Genomic DNA, 19,256 nt, shown 5'->3' on the forward strand with positions numbered 1-19,256 from the left:
TGCCCCTCAGTAATCTCCTTCAGTTCCACAACTCTCCAAGATATCTGTGCTCATTTAATTCTCGATTCCTAACCATCTCTGACTGTAATCGTTCTGCCACTAGTGGAATTCTCTTCTTAAACCTCTCTTTCTTTGAGAGACCCCTTATAATCTCTTTGACTAAGCAATTGGTTATCTGAGCTAATATTAACATGTCTAATTTTCACTGTGAAGTGTGTTGTTATATTTTATCATGTTAAAATATTGATATAAGTACTAATTACTGCTGTAATCTTTAATCCCTGTTGTTGTGTTGTTGACAATTATCTTCCAAAGGTTACATCTGTGGATTTTCATAGATCTAACAGTGTGGAAGATTTACATTTTCCCTTAAATATGTGTTCAGCATTTTGAGCAAATATTTGCAATATTAGCCATTTTTGTTGAAAGCCTGATCCCAAAGTGCAATATTTTCTGAAGAAATCATCTGAAAAAAATGTCAGCTGTGACTTTTAAACACCTTGCCTAAAAGGAAATGTTTAGTTCTTGGCTTGAACCAAGACTAGTTTTATTTTTTGTGAATTTATGCCTTCTAATTCAGAAATCCCATTCTTTCAAACTGAACAAATTGTTGACAGTAATTTGGTTGGATAGAACAACACTCGCTGTTGAAAAAAGATTATTCTTTTTCAAAACTTTGCTAGTTGCACTTACCAGGACAATCTTCTTGTACAATATAAATGTTGTTTTCTCTTTTAAGGGTATTTCTTGCCAATTGTTCTGATGAGCGCAGGATAGAAAAGCTTTGGCAAAAAATTATTTTTTCAGCAATATTCCAATTTGTTTAAACCCGAAGTACTTGCAGCTTTCAGCTTTTGGACCATTTTCCTTTCTTGATTTTACAGTGAATTGTCAGTCTGTCTTACACTGCCCCAGTTCCTTTCTCATCAGGCAGGGGAGTGAACTAGGCAACCATGTACCCAATGGCTGCTTGGCACTAATGAAGTTAATCAATTGTAACCCCGTACCATGTTACACCATGTCTGAAATCACACAACACCAGCTTATTGTCCAACAGATTTATTTGAAATCACAGGCTTTCGGAGCACTGCCCTTTCATCAGGCAATGAAAGCTTGTGATTTCAACTAAACCTGGTGTCTTATGATTTCTGACTTTGTCCACCCCAGTCCAACCCCAGCACCTCCACATTATGTTCTACCATAAACAGGTTGTTTCCCATCATATGGGTCATAATTTATCGCATTTCATTTACATTGTTCTTTTTCAAGCAACTATTGAATTCCAGTCCAAAATAATGAATAAAAACTGCTTTTGCAATGATGTGTTGCAGAATATTACTGATTAGAACATAGAACATTACAGAGCAGTACAGGCCCATTGATTTGACGTTGTGCTGACCTGTGCAACCAATCTCAAGCCTACACTATTCCATTTTCATCCATGTTTATCCAATGACCATTTAAATGCCCATAATGTTGGCGTGTCTGCAACTGTTGCAGGCAGGATGTTCCATGCCCCCACCACTCTCTGAGTAAAGAAACTATCTTTGACATCTGTCCTATACCTATCACCTCTCAATTTAAAGCTATGTCCCCTCATGCTAGCCATCACCATCTGAGGAAAAAGGCTCTCCCTGTCCACCCTATCTAACCCTCTGATTATCTTGTATGTCTGAAATAAGTCACTTCTCAACCTCCTCTCTAACGAAAACAGGCTCAAGTCCACCAGCCTTTCCTAATAAGACCTTCCCTCCACACCAGGCAACATCCTAGTAAATCACTGAATGCTTTCCAGAGTGTTCCCATAATGCGGTGAACCAGAACTGTATGCAATACTTCAAGTGGGATCACACCAGAGTTTTCTACAGCTGCAACATGACCTCGGCTCCAAAACTCAATCCCTGTACCAATAAAAGCTAACATACCAAAGGCCTTCTTAACAACCCTGTCAACCTGGGTGGCAACTTTCAGGGATCTATGTACATGGACACCAAGAATACTCTGCTCATCTACACTGCCAAGAATCTTAACATTAGCCCAGTAGTCTTTATTCCTGTTGTTCCCTCCAAAGTGAATCACCTCACACTTTTCCACATTAAATTCCATTTGCCACCTCTCAGCCCAGCTCTGCAGCTTATCTATGTCCCTCTGTAACCTGTAACATCCTTCTGCACTATCCACAAATTTACTAACCCTTGCTTCTACACCCTCATCCAGGTTATTTATAAAAATGACAAACAGCAGTGGCCCCAAAACAGACCCTTTCATCACTACTGTTCATCACTAGTGACTGAACTCCAGGTTGAACATTTCCCATCAACCACCACTCTCTGTCTTCTTTCAGCTAGCCAATTTCTGATCTGAATCACCCTCAATCCCATCCTTCCAATTTTTGTGTAATAGTCTACCATGGGAACCTTATCAAACGCCTTACTGAAGTCCATATACATCACATCAACCACTTTACCCTCATCCACCTGTTTGGTCACCATCTCAAAGAACTCAATAAGATTTGTGAGGCATGACCTTCCCTTCACAAAACCATGTTGGTTGTCCATAATCAACTTATTCCTTTCTAGATGATAATAAATCCTATCTCTTATAACCTTTTCCAACACTTTACCCACAACTGAAGTAAGGCTTCTTGAACAAGGGGACAACATGTACTATCCTTTAGTTTTCTGGCACTATTCCTGTAGACAATGATGACATAAAGGTCAAAGCCAAATTCTCTCCAATCCTCTCCCTTGTCCAAGAGAATGCTTGGACAAATCCCATCTGGCCCAGGGGACTTATCTATTCTCACACTTTCCAGAATTGCTAACACCTTCTCCTTGTGAACCTCAATCTCATCTAGTCTAGTAGCCTGTATCTCAGTATTCTCCTCGACAATGTTGTTTCTTTCCCAGTTTGCTTCCCCATCTCCATGGATTCCACGCACACCTTCCCATTACTATCCTTGATTGGCCCTAATCTTACTCTTGTCATTCTTTTATTCCTGATATACCTACACAAGGCTTTAGGGTTTTCCTTGATCCTACCTGCCAATGACTTCTCCTGTCCCCTCCTGTTGTTTTGTAGTTCCCTCGGTCTTTCCTGGCTAACTTGTAATTCTCACCGCCCTAACTGAGCCTTTGTGTCTCATCCTAACATATGCCTCCTTCTTCCTCTTGACAAGAGATTCAACTTCTTTAGTAAACCACAGTCCCTCACTCAGCCACTTCCTCCCTGCCTGACAGGTACATACTTATCAAGGACACACAGTAGCTGGTTCCTTGAATAAGCTCCACATTGCAATTGTGCCCATCCCCTGCAGTTTCCTTCCCCATCCTATGCATCCTAAATCTTGCCTAATCGCATCATAATTACCTTTCCCCCAGCTATAACTCTTGACTTGCGGTATATACCTATCCCTTTCCATTGCTAAAGTATGGTCACGATCGCCAAAGTGCTCGCCTATCTCCAAATCTAACACCTGGCCAGGTTCATTACCCAGTACCAAATCCAATGTGGCCTCATCCCTTGTTGGTGACAGGAAACCACTCTGCAGACATTGGACAAAAACTGACCTATCTAAAGTACTCAAACTATAGTATTTCCAGTCAATATTTGGAAAGTTGCAGTACCCCATAACAACTACCCTGTTACTCTTGCTCCAATCCAGAATTATCTTTGCTCTCCTTTCCTCTACGTCTCTGGAACTATTTGGAGGCCTATAAAACACTGCCAACAGGGTGACCTCCTTTCCTGTTTCTAACCTCAGCCCATACTACCACAGTAGATGAGTCCTCAAACATCCTTTCTGCCACCATAATACTGCCACTAGCCACTTTGCTAAGAATAGTCTCCTGACCACCCTTTAATTATCTTTAAATGTTACCCTCCTCTTCCTGTCTCTCCAATCACTGGAAACAATCCACAATTATTTTCCCTATCACAATCTTCACCTTGTGGAGGTCATTTCACATCATGTGTTTAAACAGCAGACCATGAAGCAGGTTCCCATTAAGCCCATCAAACAGGGCATTTCCCATTAATTGTTAAACTTATTTTCTGATTCTGTTGCCTGGCCTAAATTCTGTCCACTTTATCCGGGCTGTCCTTAATTCCATTAATGTTAATCTCAATTGACGGCCTTCCATGTCGGGCCTTATCAAATGACTTGTATGTGTCTGAGTAAATTGGTTTAAAATGCTCTTCAGCAAAAATCTAGCATTGTGCTCAGGTCGGTATAAGCATACAGGCTGAGGTGTTCCAGTGTTTCAGGATTCCTGATGAAGGGCTCATGTCCGAAACGTCGATTCTCCTGCTCCTTGGATGCTGCCTGACCCGCTGCACTTTTCCAGCAACACATTTTCAGCTCTGATCTCCAGCATCTGCAGTTCTCACTTTCTCCATGCCAGTTATAGAGTCATACAGCACAGAAACAAACTTCAGCCCAACCAGACAATACCAAGTCCATAATTCCAAACCAAACCAAACCACCTGCCTGGTCCCGGTCTGTATCCCTCCAAACTTTCCTGTGCATGTACTTATCCAAATGCCTTTTAAATGTTGTAACTGTACCCCCATCCAACACTCCCTCAGGAAGGTCATTCCACACACGAAACACCCTCTGTGTAAAAGATTTCCCCCTCATGTCTTTTTTAAATCCCTCTTCTCTCGCCTTAAAAATGTGTCCCCCAGTCTTGAAATCCCTCATCCTGGGGAAAAGCCAACTACCATTAACTCTACCTATACCCGTCGTTATTTTATAAACTTCTCTAAAGTCGCCTCTCAACCTTTTAGGCTCCAGTGAAAAAAGTCCCAGCCTATCCAGATTATTTTTCTTTATAACTCAAACTCTCCATACCCAGCAATATCCTGCTAAATCTCTTCTGAACCCTCTCCAGCTTAATATCCTTTCCGTAACATGGTGACCTGAACTGGACAAAGTAATCCAAAAGAGGCCTCACCAACTAACTCCCTATAATATTAGCATTTTAATTTATAAAATCTTTTTTTTTTAAAGTATGGCCTTCTATTTTCTTCAAAAAGGCAGCAATATTCCAACTTTTCCCTTGTTCCAGTTACTTTTTATACAAAAAGTGTAAACAAAATTTTACATTGAAATCATTTTGAAATAAACCAGGATAAAACAGAAAAAGCCAGTGTCTTTGAACTTAAACCCGCAACTATTTACTGTCCTGAATGGGTTTGTTTTTCTCTTTGTAGAAAAGTTTACTGAATTGATAGAAGAATATCAGGTAATTACTTTTTCTCAAACTTTGCTGTTAAATAATTTGCCGTACCCCCACCTGTCCCTTCATTAGATTGCAAATTTGATGATTTTTTAAAAAAATTATATACATGACTGATGGTTTCAGTTCTATGTTTTAATGTTTTTGAAGAGCATCACAGAAGCTTTTCTCACCAAAATTTCAAACGATAATATTTTGAAATCAACATTATATGTCCCACTTGGGAAGCATCGCAGTGGATGTTTAAGCAGTTGAATGAATTCACTCAGAAGTGTAACCGTGTTGAATTGTCCTTGTTTGGGGTTCAGCATTTCAATTTTACTGCCACACAGACAAACTTCATCCAACAGCCATCAGAAATTCAGGCTACATAAAAACATGAACCCACGCTCAGAAATGGGTGTTTCTCACATCACACTCAGATGGAAGTTTAGGCTATAGGAATTTAATTATTGCAAGAGGTCCCAGCCATGTACCTTTTAATCTCCTCCGATTGAAGTGAAAACCTTATTTAGCTCCCAGTCTGAAGTGCAATTCTTGCCACTGACAACTAAGGATTTTAAAAAAAAAACAACAAATGCGAAAGAAATGCTATTCAGGTATTTTAAAACAGCGAATGTTTCTACTAACATTACAGAGTCAAACATTAAGCCTTCTTGTGGTGATATTTAAAAACTGGGCTGTACTTTTCAGTCCAGTTACTAATTAAAGAATACATTGCTTTAATCCGCATGATCAAAATATATTAACAGGTCTATAAAAAAAACAAGCTAACTCCATGATTGAGTTATTCATTTGTCCAAGTAATAGCTCCCAAAACTCGTTGGTGCAAGCAGTCATTTTAAAAAAAAATCACACATTTAACAACTTTTTGGGCTGAGGGATTTCCTTCCAGCAGATTTACATTATCCATTTTGGGCACACCAAATTCTAATAAACCATGACTGGCTTCGAAAGACCATTCAAGAAAGACTGGAAATACTAACGTTCCCACTGCTGGGAGATTACCAGCAGGATGACAGATTCAGTTGGCGAGTGGGGTGAGGAGGAGTGTGCTGGGTTATGAGCCCAGCAGAGTCTGGGACTGCTTAGACAGAACATAGGGACATTCAGCACAGGAAGCCTCCAGAAACCATGGAAAAGAAGTCTGTGAGTAAAGCACAGCGCCGAGGGCAAATAAAACACTATGGGAACCAGAAGACAGTGAATGGAATTGAAGTACACAGCACAGCAGGATGTGGCAGTCAAACACTGCCTATTTAAATCTAGTATTGTGCAATGAGAAAGGTTCAATGAAACATTTGTTAGGGGACTGTGAGCATTGCATGATTGAAGTTGGCTGTGGTGGTTTGCTAAAATACACCAGAAGGTTTGATGGTAGATGGGCAAAGGCAGCTTTCTTTCTTAAAAAGAAAGCTTTCCAAAAAATAGGCAAAAATACCCAACACGAAAAGTGAAAGAATTGTGGCTAATAAAAGCAAGCTAACGACAGGATGCAGCTTATAAAGTTGCTGAAAAATTGTAAACCTGAGGATGCAGAGAATTTTAGAATCCAGCAAAGTAAGGCCAAGAAATGATAAAGAACAAATAGATTAAGCATGCAAATTAGTGGAGAGAAAAAATTAATCTCCTATACAGGTATGTGATATTAAAGAGATTAGCAAAGACAAGTGCTGTAAGAGAAACAGAGAAATGGCACAGATTAGTTTGTGACTGTTTTCATGGAAGCAGAAGAAGCAAGGATTCTCACTGAAACAACTAAGATTCAAAGAAGGAACTGGAAGAAATTAGTATTAGCAAAAGTGGCGTACCAGAAAAGTTAATCAGTGTGGAGGGCGACATATCCCAGGGCCCAATGACTTTCCCCTTAGAGTCTTGAGAGAGATAGTGACAGAGATAGAGGATGCATTACTGTCAGCTTTCAAACTTCGATTTCATCTACAATGGTGCCTGCAGATCGGAGCTCCTTTGGTTAAGAGAGGAAAGAACAGAGAAAACAGGGAAAGACAGACCTGTTAATTTGATGTCAGGTGTGGGCAAGTACTAGAATCAATGAATAAAGGATAAGGTTAATGGAAATCAAGAAACAAAATGATTGGACTGAGACAGAAGGGGAAATCATGATAGGTTTTTGATGACGTTACTGGCAGACCTTTGCAACAGTTCTCCAAGGCTTTCGAGAGAGAACTCAGCACCTCCAGACATGGAGATTCTGCCACAGAGAAGTGGGAAACCTTGCGGGATACTATGCACTGCACATCCCTGGCTGTCTTTGGGAAGAAGACCTGTAAGAGACACGACTGGCTTGAGGCCAAGGTAATCGAGATGACCACTGTCATTGAAGTCAAGCGTGTCGCCCTAGCTGAGTACAAGGGGTCAGCTAGCAGGAGGAATCTGCAGATTCTCAGGAACAAGGCTCAGCAGACTGCCAGGCATTCACTTAATGAGTACCAGACACTGCTGAGCAAGGAAATTCAGACGGCTGCTATAGTGGGGAACTTTGGGGAATGTATAAAGGCATCAAGAAGGCACTAGGACCAGCTCAGAGCAAGACAGCCCCCCCCAATCCTTTACTGGGGAAGTAATCACAGATAAAGGCCAGCAGATGGGGAGGTGGGTTGAACACTACTCTGATCTCTATCCCAGATAGCAGACTGTGTCCACTTCAGCACTTAATGTCATCACTTTCTTGCTGACCATGGAGAAGCTAGACACAGAGCCATCAGTAAAAGAGCTCAGCCAGGCCATTGACAGCCTGGCCTTAGATAAGGCCCCGGCTAGCGATGGGATTCCTCCTGATCTGATCGAGTGCTGCAAGGCTAGCTTCCTGCTCCCATTGCATGAAGTCCTCTGTCAGGGCTGGCAAGAAGGAGCTGTACCACAGGCCATGAGGGATGCCAAGATCATTGCCCTTGACAAGAGCAAGGGCGAGAGAAGCGAGTGCAACAACTACAGAGGCATCTCTCTCCTCAACACTGTCAGCAAAGCCTTTGCTCGGTTCATTTTGACTCGCCTGCAGAAACTGGCAGAACATGTATACCCAGAGTCACAGTGCGGCTTCCAAATGAAAAGGTGAACAGTAGACATGATCTTCTCCCTTCACTAATTGCAGGAGAAGTGCAGGGAACAGAAAATGCCCAAGTATGTCGCTTTCATTGACCGCACCAAGGCGTTGGTCAGCAGAAATGGCCTGTCAAAGGTTCTCCTGAAGATCAGCTGCTCACTGAGACTGCTGAGCATGATCGATCGAATCCTTCGACAGCAACATGAAGGGGACATTGCAGTTCAATAGCATGTCTTCACAGCCCTTCGACATCCACAGCGGTGTCCTCACTCCCACACTCTTGGGGATTTTTGTTGCTGTGCTCCTGAAACATGTCTTTGGCACCGCATCGGAGGGGTTTTACCTATGCGCTTGATTAGATGGCAGGCTCTTCAATCTGGCCCGCCTCAGAGCCAAGACAAAAGGACGTGCAGCACTCATCAGGGATATGCTGTTTGCCAATGATGCTGCAGTCGCAACACACACCCAGCAGGAACTCCAGTTACTGATAGACCACCTCTCTCATTCTTGCAAAGATTCAGGCTGACTATCGGTCTGAAGCAGAGGAGTGTCCAGGAACAGGACACAGAGGCATTGCCGGTCATCACCATCATCACCATTGAACTCAGTGTCTTCCATCAGTTTACTTACCTTGGCTCTCCCATCACTGACAACCTCTCCCTGGACACAGAGATTGAAAAGAGGATCGGGAAAGCAGCCTCAACTCTTGCTTGCCTCACGACACAAGTATGGACAAATCCCAAACTGACAGTGAAGACAAAAATGTCAGTCTACAACGCCTGCGTTATAAGCACACTGTTGTATGGCAGTGAAATGTGGACTACATATGCCAGACAGGCGAGAAGACTGAATACCTTCCTCTTGTGGAGTAAGTGCCATATCCTGGGCTTATCTTGGCAAGACAGAGTGTCCAACACAGCGGTCCTATCTCGCGCTGGCTTTCCCAGCATGGACACATGAAGGCGGTTGATATCGTTACAGAGTCCTGAGAAAGGCTTGGAGCTGACCGCACAAGATGGAGAAGGACCCTGAACCAACACCTCAGGGGAAAACAAGCTGATGAGCGCTGCAGCAGACAAACGGGCATGCAGGAAGGAAGTCAAGCAGTTCTAGCAGATCAGTGACCATATACAGATGTGACCTCTGCGACCGGGACTGTCACTCCAGCATTGGTCTCTTCAGTCACAAACAACATTGTTTCAGGGAAGCAGAAAGCTAGAACAACAAGGATACAACCCTTGGTCAGCCATGACAGAAAGGGGTCTGACTACGAGCAGAATCAATAAGGGCAAACAAGTGGATGTGGTGCCTTTAGATTTTCAGAAGGCCCACACAGAAGACTATTAAATAAAATTAAAGTACATGGGATTGGGATAATTTGCCAGTATGAACTAAGGATTGGTTAACAAGCAGAAAACAGAGAGGAAGAATGAATGGGACATTGTCACATTGGCAGGCTGTGACTGATGGGGTACCACAAGTATCGTACTTGGGCCCCAGCAGTTCACAATCGGTATCAATAATCTGAATGTGAGGATGAAGTGGTGTATTTCCAAGTTTACAGATGACAATGACTTGGTCGGAATGTAAGGAGAGTGTGAAGAAGCTTCAAGGGGGAATGAGCGAGTGGCCAAGAACATGGCAGATGGAATATGATGCGGAAAAATATAACGTTACCTTCTTTGGTAGGAGGAATGAAGGTGCAGCATGTTTCTTAAATGGTGAGAGATTGAAAAATGTTGATGTCCAAAGGATTCTGGGTGCCCTTGTTCAGAAGTCACCAGACGTTGCATGCATGTGCAGCAAGTATTTCTGGAGGTCCCCAGCATCACAGACACCAGCCTTCAGCCAATTCAGCACACTCCACGTGATATCAAGAAACAGCTGAAGGCACTGGAAACTGCAAAGGCTATGGGCCCTGACAACTTTCCAGCAGTAGTACTGAAGACTTAGAACATCAGAGGTAGGGGCAGGATTCAGCTACCTGTCCCTGCCAGCCCGCTCCACCAGTCAATAAGATCATGGCTGATCTTCTCATGGACTCAGCTCCATCAGACTTGTGCTTCAGAACTTGCCGCTCCCCTAGCCAAGCTCTTCCAGTACAGTTACAACACTGGCATCTACCGGACAATGTGAAAAATTGCCCAGGTATGTCCTGTACATAAAAAGCAGGACAAATCCAACCTGGCCAATTACTGCCCTATCGGTCTACTCTCCCTCATCAGTAAAACGATGGAGGGTCTCAACAGTGCCAACAAGCAGCACCTGCTCAGCAATAACCTGCTCAGTGACGCCCAGTTTGGGTCCCACCAGGGTCACACAGCTCCTGACCTCATTACAGCCTTGGTTCAAAAATGGACAAAAGAGCTGAATTGCAGAGGGGCGGGCAGAGGGACAGCCCTTGATATTAAGGCTACATTTGACCAAGAGTGACATCAAGGAGCCCTGGCAAAACTGGAATCAATGGATATCGGGGGGGGGGGGGGGGTAAACTCTCCGCTGGTTAGAGTCAGAACCGGCACAAAGGAAGATGGTTGTGGTTGTTGGAGATCGGTCATCTCAGCTCCAGGACATCTCTGTCAAGAGTGTGTTGCTGGGAAAGCACAGCACACCTCCCTTGTAAGCCCTTCCTGATGAAGGGCTTATGCCTGAAACGTCGATTCTCCTGCTGCTCGGATGTTGCCTGACCTGCTGTGCTTTTCCAGCACCACACTCTCGACTCTGATCTCCAGCATCTGCAGTCCTCACTTGCTTCTCCTTCCAAGACATCTCTGCAGGAGTTCCTCAGCCCAGTCAGAGATGTTGTGAGACACCTCTAGACCAGGTAGGAGCTTGAACTGGGGCATCCTGCTCCAGAGTTAAGGACATCACCAGTTCATCACCAGGACCTCTACCTTCTTCAGCTGCTTCACCAACGGCCTTCCCTACATCTTTGTTAGAGATTGCACGATGTTCAGCACCATTCGCAACTCCTCAAATGCTGAAGCAGTCCGTGTCCACATGTAAGCAGACCTGGACAGTAACCAGGCTTGGGTTGATAGTCAGTTCACATTCAGGCAGCTCTCACAACCAGTGATGTGGTAAAGATCAGATTTGATTTTGTTTTGATGGTGGTTGAGAGATAACTAATGGTCAGGACACCTGAGATATCCTCCTCCTCCTCTCTATTAGACTCGTGCCATAAGCTCAGCTTATGGAACAGGAGTAGGCTATTCGGCCCCTTGGAGCCTGCTTCCCCATTCAGGAGGATCACGGCTATTCCAGCACCCCTCATGTCCACTCTCCTGCCCTTCTTCCCCCCACCCCCGATTCCTCACCTGAACAAGAATCTCTCCATCTCAGCCTTCAATATACACAAGGTCTCTGCCCCCACACCTCTCTGGTGGCAAGGGGTTCCATAGCCTCACACCCCTCTGTACACGGCAATCCGTTCCTGGCCAGTTAGTTTGGAGCCACTTGTAGAGAATGTTGAGGGTAGTTCTAATCTGAGGGAGATCTAATGTGCTCACTTTTGAGAAACTGTGTTACTGTCTTAATCTCTTTCTCAGTGTGTTGTAATTGTTCTTGCCCAACACAGAGAAGCTACCAGGAAGAGGATGAAGACAGTGAAACGGATAATGAGAATGAGGTGGCTGGACCATCAAAGACCTGATGTACGTTTCAACTGAGAAACAAGCTTAGGAAGGGCCAGGTGTAGGGATAATCTTCAATGGTTTCCTCCTGTTACAAAGATTTGTATTTTATTTTGCAGTGGAAGATTGCAGGCACATCAGTTTGTGCTCTGGGTTCCTGCCCTTTCTTCCCCCCTGGCTTGGCCCCCAGCAGAGACACAGCCCGATAAAGGCTGGAGCACAGAGGCTGTGTACCTGGTGCTGTGCAAGTGTCAGCCCTCTGCAATACGTGAGGCAGGGTGATGAGTGAAGTCAGTCAGCTTTACAGGAAAACACAGGACTGGCTTACCACACTCGAAAACAGGGGCTGCTGTGTCAATACTTGTTAACACATGCACTGCCTCATGAACAGAATGTACCGATCTGACCCCGAGTTCAGAAAAAAAAACGCTCTGTGTTTTATTTTACATTTATTCTGTTTTCTTTCCTTTGTGAAAGGTGACAGATGCTAACTGGGGTGGGGGTTTCTGAAGGGAGGAATATTTTTAGAAAGAGAAGGCAATCTCTTCACCATTCCCACCCTCCCTCCAAATATTCCAGAGGTCAGTGGACACAAGGGAGGTATATACAACTGTTAATTTTTTTTAAAAAACATCAGACGTGAGCCAAAATGTTACAGACTTGTAAGCACTCGCACAACAGCTTTCATTGTAATTTCTAATAGGTGGAATAAAGATAACGTTCCTGGAATTGTCAGGAGTTTCTCATTCCATCTTTTCTGCTTTTCACAAGGTGCTTGGTGAGATCCTCACTGGCCAGGCAGCAGCAAGTGACCAATCGAGAAGAATTCTTGCTCGTCCTGCTCACCCTTATTAAGGACCTCTCATTAGTATTCAGCTGTCATCCCCCAAACAGACTCAGTGTCTGGGAGACTCAACCTGAAAGCTGGAGCAGGCTCCTGGTTTACTACCCCCTTTCCTCCACGGGGACCAGCTGCGGGCAGCCCCTCAAACACACACAACGGTGACTGCCAACCTCCCATGACCATCTCTGTACAACACTGGCAACTAGCATTGCAAGGCTGCAGTGGGGGTGTGCGCAGAGAGGGACAGACAACAGCTCACAGACTGGACAAGAGCTGCTCACATGCTCTCTTAGTAATCCATCTGCATCCCTGCCTTGCCTCGTCTTATCAATACCAACTAGCAAACCAGACCAGGACTTACACACTTAATGGTAAGGTCCTGGGGAGTGTCGCTGAACAAAGAGACCTTGGGGGTGCAGGGTCATAGTTCCTTGAAAGTGGAGTCCCAGGTTGATCGGATAGCGAAGAAGACATTTAGTACGCTTTCCTTTATTGATCAGAGTACAGGAGTTGGGAGGTCATGTTGCGGCTGTACAGGACATTGGATGACCACTTTTGGAATATTGTATGCAATTCTGGTCTCCCTCCTATAGGAAGATGTTCAGAATCTTGAAAGGATTCAAATAAAATTTACAAGGATGATGCCAGGGTTGGAGGATTTGAGCGATAGGGAGATGCTGAATAGGCTGGGGCTGTTTTCCCTGGAGGGTTGGAGACTGAGGGGTGACCTTGTTTATAAAATTATGAGGGGCATGGATAGGATAAATAGACAAGGTCTTTACCCTGGGGTGGGGGAGTCCAGAACTAGAGAGCATAGGTTTAGTGTGAGAGGGGAAAAATATAAGAGAGACCTAAGGGGCAACTTTTTCACAGAGGGTGTATGGAATGAGCTGCCAGAGGAAGTGGTGGAGGCTGGTACAATTACAGCATTTAAAAGGCATCTGGATGGGTCTTTGAATCGGAAGGGTTGAGAGAGATATATGCCAGGTGCTGGCAAATGAGACTAAGTTAGGATATGTGATTGACATGGACAAGTTGGGACTGAAGGGTCTGTTTCCATTCTGCATGACTCTATTAGGTGCCAAGCCTTGCTGGTCAGCGGTCCGGGCTGGCAGTATGAACAATCAATCTCATACCCGGTGTTTGTGGGCAGCAGGCATATAGCTACCTTTCATAGTCTGAGGAGCGCGGTCATCACTGAAGTTTATGAAGACACCCATCAGACAGAGGTCATGGCAATAAGTCACAGGCTGAAATCAAGGGAAATGAATATAGTTTAATTTCTATCACAGAATCATGGATACAAGGCGATCAAGATTGGGAACTGACTATCCAAGGATATTTGATGTTAAATTTAACATCCCCAGTGTCTCCCGTTCTCCTTCTCCAATCCTCTGCAGTACTGTGTTACGACATGGGGTAAAACCCTCCTACTTAATTTAAACCAGCAACACAAAAAAGATTTATTCCATGCAGTAATCTTGTGAAAATTCAAGACGCCAAGAACTATTTAAAGTAAGAATTAACTTTATTTCTTAAAGTTAAACAGAGAATAATTAACTAACAACTATTTACAACTCCTTCCTCTAACCTATCTTTTACTTTCCTTTCTGTAATACAAGGTCCAGTAAAAATCCCAATTACGATTTACAAAAAAACTCATTTCAAAACCTGCCAGCTTCACAGAGTTTCCTCTGTAGATTCTTTATTCAGGTCACCCTCGATCTGCTGCACAAACTTTTCAACAGGCACCTCTCTGATAGCTGCTCTGCGAGCAGTCTGTACTTGTTGGGGGCTTGGTAAGTCTCCCCCAACTGTTCAATTGTTCCCCAATTTTATACCCCCAAAACCTCGGATCGTTTCATTGGTCTTAATATTATCAAAATACTAAATTCAAACTTGGATAGAGTTTGGCATCTTGGGGCATAATTTAAACTGTGATCACTGGTTCTGGATTCCCTGATCATCGGGATTAACCTGCGTTTATGCTGTCTAAACCTGTTAGAACATTATAGGTGGCTATGAGACCCACCCTCACTCCTTCTAAACTCCAGTGAATAGAGGTCAGATCGTCCCATCTTCAAAACTGACCCATCTCTCGAACTGTCCAATCTACAAAATTCAGAGAAAGTGAGGACTGCAGATGCTGAAGATCAGAGTCGAGAGTGTGATGCTGGAAAAGCACAGCAGGTCAGGCAGCATCGGAGGTCCGTCTCAGGAATGTCCCATCACCAGATCTGTCCTTTGTCAGAATTGGCCCATTGGTACTTAATGCAGTTAAAAAAGGTGGAGAGGAGATTTCTCCCCCTGCCATTCTAAACATTCAATTTTCAAACCTGTTGGGAACAGATTTAATGCTTTAGTCATGAAATGCACTGAGAGTGGAGAGAAGGGGGGAGACAGAGAACAGTGAACAATAATAGACTGGACCTCCGTGCTGAAGAACGGTGATGGATGCAGATGAAAAATCCCAGAGATGTCGATCATTTTGCAGGTCACTGCCAGGCTTAACTATCAAAACTTGAAGATATTCAGGTAGGATAGAGCAAAGCAATAAGCTCAGTGCTGGGGATTCACTAGATTAATATCCCAAATCAACACAAGTTTCCCTGTTGGATTCTCTCAGGGCTGTTCTGGTTCTGTGATAGACTCCTGCTCCCTAACCTGCAGTTGACCCAGCCACATGCACTATGTGCTATGCCAGAGTACAGCATCTGATGGTATTAGGGCAGGAGTGTCTCAGTAACAGGCAGATGAACCTTGTGTGACTCTTTAGACAGAGCATTACTCTATTTGACCGTCACTGTTCATTTGTTCTATGAAATGCACTGAATGTGGAGCAGGTATCCTGTCATCTGCAAATATTTTTCGATGATTTCCAAGACACACCACAAGGTACTGATCTCCGACCAGAAAAACCCCTATTACATTCTTTGTAACGCTGTGCACCTTTGTCTATATTCAGCAGCCTTTTGTGTAACACCTTATCAAATGCCTTCTGGAAATCCAGATACCCCACATCCAGCAGTTCCCCGTTGTCTACTACACGCTGTGCTCAAAGAATTCCAGTAAACTAGTTCAACATGACCTGTCTTTCATAAGCCTATGCTGTGTCTGCCCAATGGGACAATTTCTATTCAGATGTCTCACTAGATGATAGATTGCAGCATTTTCCCCACGACTGAAGCTAAGCTCACAGGCCTGTAGTAACCAGCCTTCCATCTAATTCCATTTTAAACTGTGGCATCATGTTTGCAGTTTTGCAATTTATAGGAACTGCCCCAGAGTCCAACAAATTTCCACAAGCACAATTGATGCTGCCCCTGCACCCCCTCCCCCCCCCTCCTCCTCCCTTTTTGTTGGCATTATCAACATTGAGGATGCTCTGGGATTTTCACCTTTAATAGTTTGTGTTGTAATTTCTAGCAAGCTGAAATAGAGAGACAATGCTGGCATGTCCTTTAGCAATGTCTGCAAAATGAAGTTGTAGTCTGCAGTCCTCAATCCTGATGCACTGATCAGGCAGCAAAACAGCAGGGACCTCTGCAAATAGGAACGCCTGTACCAACTCTCCCAGAATACTGTCGGCATGGTTTCCGAAAAATCAAGACACTTGCTGTTCAAAAAAAAAGTACCTTTTAATGAGACACTAAACCAACAATTGAACTGTTCATAAGACGTCAATAGAAAATTAACTTTGGAATTTAAAAAAATCTTAAAGATATACAGCACACTTGAGGTAAACACAATCTCTGTTTCTTCCCCTCACCCCACCCTGGCCCACTAACCCATGGATCTTCCATCCCCTCCTGAAAACGCAGCACCCTCCCAGCTTTGGCAGTTGCTGGGTTAGTTTTCACACAATGGCAACATCTGTCCCCCCACCCCCACACTCTCTTCCAACCACTTCTCAAATTCCAGCTCAGGACCAGGCTGTTGGAATATCATGTGCAATTCTGGTCTCCTTCCTATCGGAAAGATGTTGTGAAACTTGAAAGGGTTCAGAAAAGATTTACAAGGATGTTGCCAGGGTTGGAGGATTTGAGCTGCAGGGAGAGGCTGAACAGGCTGGGGCTGTTTTCCCTGGAGCGTCGGAGGCTGAGGGGTGACATTATAGAGGTCTACAAAATCATGAGGGGCATGGATAGGGTAAATAGACAAAAGTCTTTTCCCTGGGGTGTGGGAGTCCAGAACTAGAGGGCATAGGATTAGAATGAGATGGGAAAGATACAAAAGAGACCTAAGGGGCAACTTTTTCACACAGAGGGTGGTACGTGTATGGAATGAGCTGCCAGAGGATGTGGTGGAGGCTGGTACAATTACAACATTTAAAAGGCATTTGGATGGGTATATGAATAGGAAGGGTTTGGAGGGATATGGGCCGGGTGCTGGCAGGTGGGACTAGATTGGGTTGGGATATCTGGTCGGCATGGATGGGTTGAGCCGAAGGGTCTGTTTCCGTGCTGTACATCTCTATGGTCTTGTTCAGTGTGGTGGCCTCCTTATTTCAGACTGGGTCCCAGGAGCGGATCTCTCCAGAATGTCTCTCTTTCGCTCAGGGTAGGGCATTCTGTGGCAAGTCAGTGACAGTCTCTGCATCCCATTCACTCCAACCCAACATAAAACCATCAAGAGAAGAATCCAAAAGCATGCAGTTGGGCAAACTTGGAGAACCAGATCAGCCAACGCGTTTTTAAGAAGGGGAGCATCAAACTGACCCTGACCGGACCTGTCCAGGACTCAGTTCATTCGGTGAAGAGCAGGGAAGGCTGAGGGATGGTCAGCAAGGGGGGGGGGGTTAAAACAGCACCATCTGGGGCAGGGGGGAGTGGGGGAAAACAGAACCATCTGGGGCGGGGAAAGAGAAGAACCATCAGGGGCGGGGGGGGGGGGGGGGGGGGAAAGAGAGAGAAGAACCATCTGCAGGAGGAGGGGGGAAAACAGAACCACCTGGGGCAGGAGGAGGGGGGAAAACAGGACCACCTGGGGCAGGAGGAGGGGGGAAACAGGACCACCTGGGGCAGGAGGAGGGGGGAAACAGGACCACCTGGGGCAGGAGGAGGGGGGAAACAGGACCACCTGGGGCAGGAGGAGGGGGGAAACAGGACCACCTGGGGCAGGAGGAGGGGAGAAAAACAGAACCATCTGGGGCAGGGGAGGGGGGAAAACAGAACCATCTGGGGCAGGGAGAGAAAAACAGAACCATCTGGGGCAGGGGGAGGGGAAACAGAACCATCTGGGGCGGGGGGAGGGGGGGAACAGAACCATCTGGGGCGGGGGGAAACAGAACCACCTGGGGCAGGGGGAGGGGAGAAAAACAGAACCATCTGGGGCAGGGGGAGGGGAAACAGAACCATCTGGGGCAGGGGGGGGAACAGAACCATCTGGGGCGGGGGGAGGGGGGGGAACAGAACCACCTGGGGCAGGGGGAGGGGAGAAAAACAGAACCATCTGGGGCAGGGGGAGGGGGGAAAAACAGAACCATCTGGGGCAGGGGGAGGGGGGAAAACAGCACCATCTGGGGCAGGGGGAGGGGGGGAAACAGAACCATCTGGGGCGGGGGAAACAGAACCACCTGGGGCAGGGGGAGGGGAGAAAAACAGAACCATCTGGGGCAGGGGGAGGGGGGAAAAACAGAACCATCTGGGGCAGGGGGAGGGGGGAAAACAGCACCATCTGGGGCAGGGGGAGGGGGGAAAACAGCACCATCTGGGGCAGGAGGAGGGGGAGAAAAACAGAACCATCTGGGGCGGGGAAAGAGAAGAACCATCAGGGGTGGGGGGGGGGGGGGGGGAAAGAGAGAGAAGAACCATCTGCAGGAGGAGGGGGGAAAACAGGACCACCTGGGGCAGGAGGAGGGGGGAAACAGAACCACCTGGGGCAGGAGGAGGGGGGAAAACAGAACCACCTGGGCAGGAGGAGGGGGGAAAACAGAACCACCTGGGGCAGGAGGAGGGGGGAAAACAGAACCACCTGGGGCAGGAGGAGGGGAGAAAAACAGAACCATCTGGGGCAGGGGGAGGGGGGGAAAACAGAACCATCTGGGGCAGGGAGAGAAAAACAGAACCATCTGGGGCGGGGGGAGGGGGGGGGAAACAGAACCATCTGGGGCGGGGGGGGGGGGGAACAGAACCATCTGGGGCGGGGGGAGAGGACATAGAACCAGAAGGTGGTGGAGCGAGGGGAAGAGTGAGTCTGCAAAGGACAGCCAGAGAGAGAGAGAGACACACACAGACCCCCGGAGAGAAACAGGATCCCATCCCGGATCAGAAGCAGGGACCCGGGCTGGGGGTGGGGGAGGAGGGTGTTAAATGTGGAGGAACAGGAGAGAGAGAGAGAGAGAGAGAGCAGAAAGGAAAATGCTCCAAGCTCCCAGGAGTGCAATGAGGGAACAGGCTGCAGGATGATCTCAGAATCGCCGTCCGTTACACGTGGGTTAAACAGCTTCACAAACATGTGCAAACTTTAATATTCTC

Source organism: Chiloscyllium plagiosum, unplaced genomic scaffold (assembly GCF_037043375.1).
Source record: "Chiloscyllium plagiosum isolate Xiang-an unplaced genomic scaffold, Cpla_swu_hap1 HiC_scaffold_35, whole genome shotgun sequence".
In the NCBI taxonomy this organism is placed as follows: domain Eukaryota; kingdom Metazoa; phylum Chordata; class Chondrichthyes; order Orectolobiformes; family Hemiscylliidae; genus Chiloscyllium; species Chiloscyllium plagiosum.